Below are 6,233 nucleotides of genomic sequence, written 5' to 3'. Positions count from 1 at the left end.
CATCTTAGAACAATATGAGTGTTCTACTTTGTTCCTGTCATAGTAAGCATAAGCCAGGACCTGCAGTGAAAAATTCATATAATTTTGGTTCTATACTTGCAGTGAATCTCTGCAAGGGCCAAAGTGTTCCCAATGCCGTGAGGAACTCAGATTGAATGTTGTTGCTGGCACTGGGCAGCCACATCTTGTAATGCAGTCGAGTGGCTCTACCCAATGCCAGGATCACCACTGAGAAGCAAAGCCATCACCTCATGTGAACATGCTCTCTAAACTTAAGGTTTAACCAGCTGCTAAGAGGATCCTGAGAAAGGACCTGCCTGAGACCTAAGTGACCTGGGGGCACAGCCAATAAATTTTAAGACATAGGTTTCATGCATCTCTCTGTCTCATTTTCCTCATTGTTGAGAACAGCTATAGAACTAGTGGTGAATATGACTAGTATTCACCACAATCTGAGGTTTTAGCCTGACAATTTGGTTTGACATATGACAGACCAATAAAATGTACAAGTAATATCTATTTATGATACTGAAGGGACTGAAGGAATTTGGGGTTCCAGAAAAGAAGCAGCTTTTGATTTTTCTCCTTTTTTAGAAGTCTTCAAAATTATTTTGGCCACAAAGCTTACCAGTCATTCCCTGTTTAGAGAAACTGAGTCATGTATTATTTATTTTGTTTTTCAAAATGAAATGTGCACCAAAATTTAAAAGTAGATTGATGTTATAAGCCAATAAAAAGTATATATTAATAAAACTGTCAATAAAGAATAACAAGTAGTCCTCCCAATTTTTGCATCCTCCATGTCATGTTAAAAATATCCTTGTGATTGAAAAAAAATCAACAACTATGTAAGACTATAGAGGAAATAGAGAATGATATAGCTATAATAATAATAATAATAATAATAAAACTATGGGAAGTTTGAACAGTAGACTAGAAGAAGTGGAGAACTGAATTCATGAATTAGAAGACAGGACAGCAAAACACACCCAAACTGAACTGCAATTGGAGAAAAAAATTAAAAGACAGGAGGAGAGCCTAAAGGGAGTTTTGGGACAACATGTAATGAAGCAACATATGAATAATAGGGGTGCCAGAACAACAAGAAGAGGAACAAGGATTAGAAAAATTATTTAAAGTAATAATGTCAGAAAACTTCCCTGATTTAGGGAAGAAAAAGGTCACACAAGCACAGAGAGTCCCAAACAAGATGGATCCGAAAAGACCCACACCAAGACTCATCATAATTATGATGGCAAATGATCAGGACAATGAGAGAATCTTAAAGGCTGCAAGAGAGAGACAGAAAGTTACATACAAGGAATCTCCCATTAGATTATCAAATGATTTCTCAACAGAAACACATCAGGCCAGAAAGGAATGGAAGGAAATTTACAAAGTGATGCAAAGCAAGGGACTGGATCCAAGAATACTCTATCCAGCAAGGTTATCAGTCAAAATTGAAGGGGAAATAGGAAGCTTCACAAACAAAAACAAAAAAAAAGAAGAAGAAAAATAAAGGGCTGAGAGTTTATCACTACCAAACCAGCAATGCAAGAAATGCCAAAGGGACTGGTGTAAAAAGAAGAAATAAAAACAGAAGAAGAAACACAAGCACAAAAATTAAAAATGGTTACAATCAAGTACCTATCAATAACGACTTTAAACATAAATGGACTAAGTGCTCCAATCAAAAGACATCAGTGGCTGAATGGATAAAAAAACATGACCCATATATATGCTGTCTGCAAGAAACCCACCTCAGAACAAGAGACTCACACAGACTGAAAGTGAAGGGATGAAAAAAATATCTTTCAGGCAAATGGAAATGAGAAAAAAGCTGGGGTAGCAATACTTATATCTTACAAAATGAAGACCATAACAAGAGATAGGGAAGGCCACTTCATAATACTAAAGGGATCAATACGACAAGAGGATAAAATCCTGGTAAATATATATACACCCAATGCAGTAGCACCCAAATACATTAAAAAAAACCTCCTGAAAGATATCAAGGGAGAGATAAACAACAATACAATCATAGTAGGGGATCTTAATACCCCACTGACATCACTGGAAAAATCCTCTAGACAAAAAAAATAGCAGAAGAAACCAAGATGGCAGCATAGGTTAAACACCTAACCTACAGCCGGGCACAACAATTTCAAAAATACAACTAAAAGTCAAAACGGATATCATCCAGAACCACAGGAAAGCTGGCGGACTGAAATGCCCACAACTAGAAGGAAAGAGAAAACCACAAGGATAATCAGAGGAGCCGTAAAATCCTGAGGTATGGAGACACGGGCGGAGACACGAGCAAGCGCGTGTGTGGGGAGGACGGAGCTGGAGAGGAGGGGGCAGCTGACGGCCTGGCCGGCGTTCACTAGCAGGAAGGAGATAAAAGCTCCAGATTGCGCTGAACACCAGCTCCGACTGCACTGAACCCCAGTTCCGGGCGAAACCCTGGGAAGCCAGGCGCACACTGGGGGAATGAATCTGGGCTGTGGGGCGCAGGCACAGAGGAGTGGCGGAAGGCAGAGCTCCAGAGGTGCGCACGGGAAGGTGCGCAGAGAAGGGACTGATGCCTGTGCCGCGGAAGCGCCAGACTGCGCTGAGACCCAGTTCCAACTACACTGAAACCCAGTTCCAGGCGAGAATCTGGGAATCCAGATTCATTAGGGGAGAGACTAGACTGTTTGGCAGCGGGCGAAACTCCAGGGCGCATTTCTCTCAGAGGTGTTTGCAAGGAGTACAGAGGGACACAGACACAGGAACCTCATAGGGCGGGGCTGACAGGAAGCCAAGGTTGTAGGCTCCACTCTTTAACTCCGCCCCATCCAAGCTGAGGCTTTTCCCTGCTGAGTGCCTCAGGCAGTAGCTGACCTACACTACATTGGAGACCCAGAAACGAGGGCATCTAGTGGTCGATGTGAGATGACACCAGATTTCAACCACGCGCACAAGGGTCACATTTAGGAGGCAGACTCAGTGAGCGCCAAAGCATTGCTGCACCAAGACCCGGCCCATAAACATGTCTCCTGCACAGCAACTCTTCCTATATAGACAAAGAGGGTCCTCACGACCAATTGGCCTGGAGGACAATTCCTCCCAGTGACACCAACAACAATTAAGACTTAACTATACAAAGGAGGACCAAGATGGAGGCATAAGGCGGAAGCCTGATCGTTGCCTACCACAACAATTTTGAGACTTTGACGGGAGAGCAGAGCAGACACCATCCAGAATCACCGGAGGGCTGGCTGAGCAGATGCTCTACAACTAGAATAAAAGAGAGGGGTATGCGGGATGATGCTGATGCCAGTGACCCAAAGTCCACACTTTAAGAACTACAGCTCAGGCAACACAATGGCGGCCTGGAACATGCACGGCGCAGTTCCCCCGGCGGTCTCCGGCTGAGAGGACGTCTCCACTCACTGCCGAGCACGGACAGAAGAGCCCCTGGGAGACATGGGGTGGGAGACTCCGCGCTTGCTGACCTCCGAGTCCTTCAAGAATCTCAACGCCCTGGAAGCGGCCAGGTGCACACGCTCGGCGACCGGCCACTGCTGCAGACCCAAGGGCCGACGCAGCGACACAGGACCAGCCCGCCGCCGCGCACCGGGCACACCGGAGCTTCGCCGAGCCCGCCGCCCAACGAGTTCTGCGGCAGCCGCCCTGGAGCTCTGAGAAAATGGCCGAAGGAATTGCTGAGAGGGAATTGACCAACAGGAATTGGGATCAAGAAGACGAAACCCCGCTGAGACCCGAGTCCAGGCGAGGCTGCGAGCCTCTGGGTTCAGGTGTGGTCACAAGCCCTTGGGTCTAGGTGAGGCCTCACGCCCCTGGGTCTGGGTGAGGCCACGTGCCCCTGGGTCCAGGTGAAGCCAGATTCCGGGTTCGGGTGAGGCCATGTGCCCCTGGGTCTGGGTGAAGCTGAATCCTGGGTCCGGGTGAGGCCATGTATCCCTGGGTCCGGGTGAGGCCATGTGTCCCCGGGTCTGGGTGAGGCTGGAGCCCGGGTCCGGGTGAGGCCATGTGTCCCTGGATCCGGGTAAGGCTGGGTCCCGGGTCCTGGTGAGGCGGTGCGCCCCTGGATCCGGGTGAGACCACACGACCAGGGGTTGGGAGAGGTCACACGCCCCTGGGTCCGGGTGAGGCCATGTGTCCCTGGATCCGGGTGAGGCTGGGTCCCGGGCCCGGGTGAGGCCATGCACCCCTGGGTCTGGGAGAGGCCACGCACCCCTGGGTCCAGGTGAAGCCAGATTCCGGGTTCGGGTGAGGCCATGTACCCCTGGGTCCGGGTGAGGCCATGTGTCCCTGGATCCGGGTGAGGCTGGGTCCCGGGCCCGGGTGAGGCCACGCACCCCTGGGTCTGGGAGAGGCCACGCGCCCCTGGGTCCGGGTGAAGCCGTGCCCCTGGGTCCGGCCGAGACCAAACCAGAGGGAGTCGGACCTCCGTTACCACCATTTGTCCACCATCCAGAGCTGAGGGGTCAGTGCTGACATGTACACATAAGGAACTGGTGGACATTGAAATTGGGTCTCTAAAGAAGTGTTGGTCCAGAAAGAAACTCACTGCAGACTAAATCATTTGCCTGTCAGCATAACTATTATTGCTCGTCTCACATTCAGTTCTTATAAGTATATCTCTAGGGACACATGATCTCGCTCATCTAGGGGAAATGATGAACAACATAGACTGATGAACAAGAACGGAACCAGAAACAAGGAGGCATCGATCGGACTAGCGGGCCTCAGAGGGAGGATAGGGGAGGTTGGGGGGAGGGGGGAGAGATCAACCAAAGGACTTGTGTGCATGCATATGAGCCTATCCAACGGTTAAGTTCAACAGGGGGTTGGGGCATCCGTGGGGAGGGGTGTGGGATGGGAATGGGGGGAAGAGGACAAATATGTGACACCTTAATCAATAAAGAAATTTTTAAAAATTGCATTTCCAAAACTAAAAAAAAAAAAATTAAATTAAATTTTAAAAAAAGGCAAAAAAAAAAAAAATACCAAAAAAATCAACCCTAAATGACTCACTAGATCAGGTGGACTTAATTGACATCTTCAGAACATTTTACCCCAAAACCACGAAATATACATTCTTCTCAAGTGCACATGGGACATTTTCAAAAATAGACCACATATTGAGTCACAGGCAAAGTCTCTCCAAATTTAAGAAGATTGAAATCATATCAATCATCTTCTCAGGCCACAATGGCATAATATTAGAAATAAACAACAATAAAAACAATAAAAAAATTCAAACACTTGTAGCTCAGTAGCATGCTATTAAACAATGATTGGGTTACCAAAGAGACTAAAGAAGAAATAAAAAATACCCTGGAAACAACTGCCAATGAAAACACAACAATCTAAAATCTATGGACACAGTGAAAGCAGTCATGGAGAGGGAAGTTCATAGCTCTACAGGCCTATTTCAAAAAAAAAAAAAAAAAACAGGAAAAAATGGTAATAAATTATCTAACTATACAACTTAAAGAATTAGAAAGAGAGCAAAAGAAAAGCCCAGAGTGAGCAGAAGGAAGGAGATAATTATGATCAGGGCAGAAATAAATGACATAGAGACCAAAAAAAAAAAAGATCAATGAAACCAAGAGCTGGTTCTTTGAAAGAATAAACAAGATTGATGAACCTCTAGCCAGGCTCACCAAGAAGCAAAGAGAGAGAACGCAAAAAAAAAAAAAAAAAAAAAAAAATCAGAAATGAAAGAGGCAAAATAACAACAGATCCCACAAAAATACAAAGGATTATAAAAATATATATACTATAAACAACTCCATTCCAACAGACTAGACAACCTAGAGGAAATGGAGATATTCCTAGAAAAATACAACCTTCCAAAACTCAATCAGGAAGAATCTAAACAGCTCAATAGGCCAATAATTATGGAGGAAATTGAAGCAGTCATCAAAAAGCTTCCAGTAAACAAAAGACCTGGGCCAGATGACTTTACAGGGGAATTTTACCAAACATTCAAGAAGAACTAAAATCTATCTTCCTCAGACTATTCCAAAAAATTCAAGAGTAAGGAACACTTCCAAGCTCCTTCTGTGAAGACAGCATTACCCTAATACCAAAACCGTATAAAGACAACACAAAGAAAGAGAATTCCAGGCCAATATCCCTCATGAACATAGATGCCAAAATCCTCAACAAATTTCTAGCAAACTGGATCCAGCATTACACCAGAAATATCATACACC

Source organism: Eptesicus fuscus, chromosome 9, assembly GCF_027574615.1.
Source record: "Eptesicus fuscus isolate TK198812 chromosome 9, DD_ASM_mEF_20220401, whole genome shotgun sequence".
In the NCBI taxonomy this organism is placed as follows: Eukaryota; Metazoa; Chordata; class Mammalia; order Chiroptera; family Vespertilionidae; genus Eptesicus; species Eptesicus fuscus.
This window is presented reverse-complemented; position numbering follows the sequence as displayed.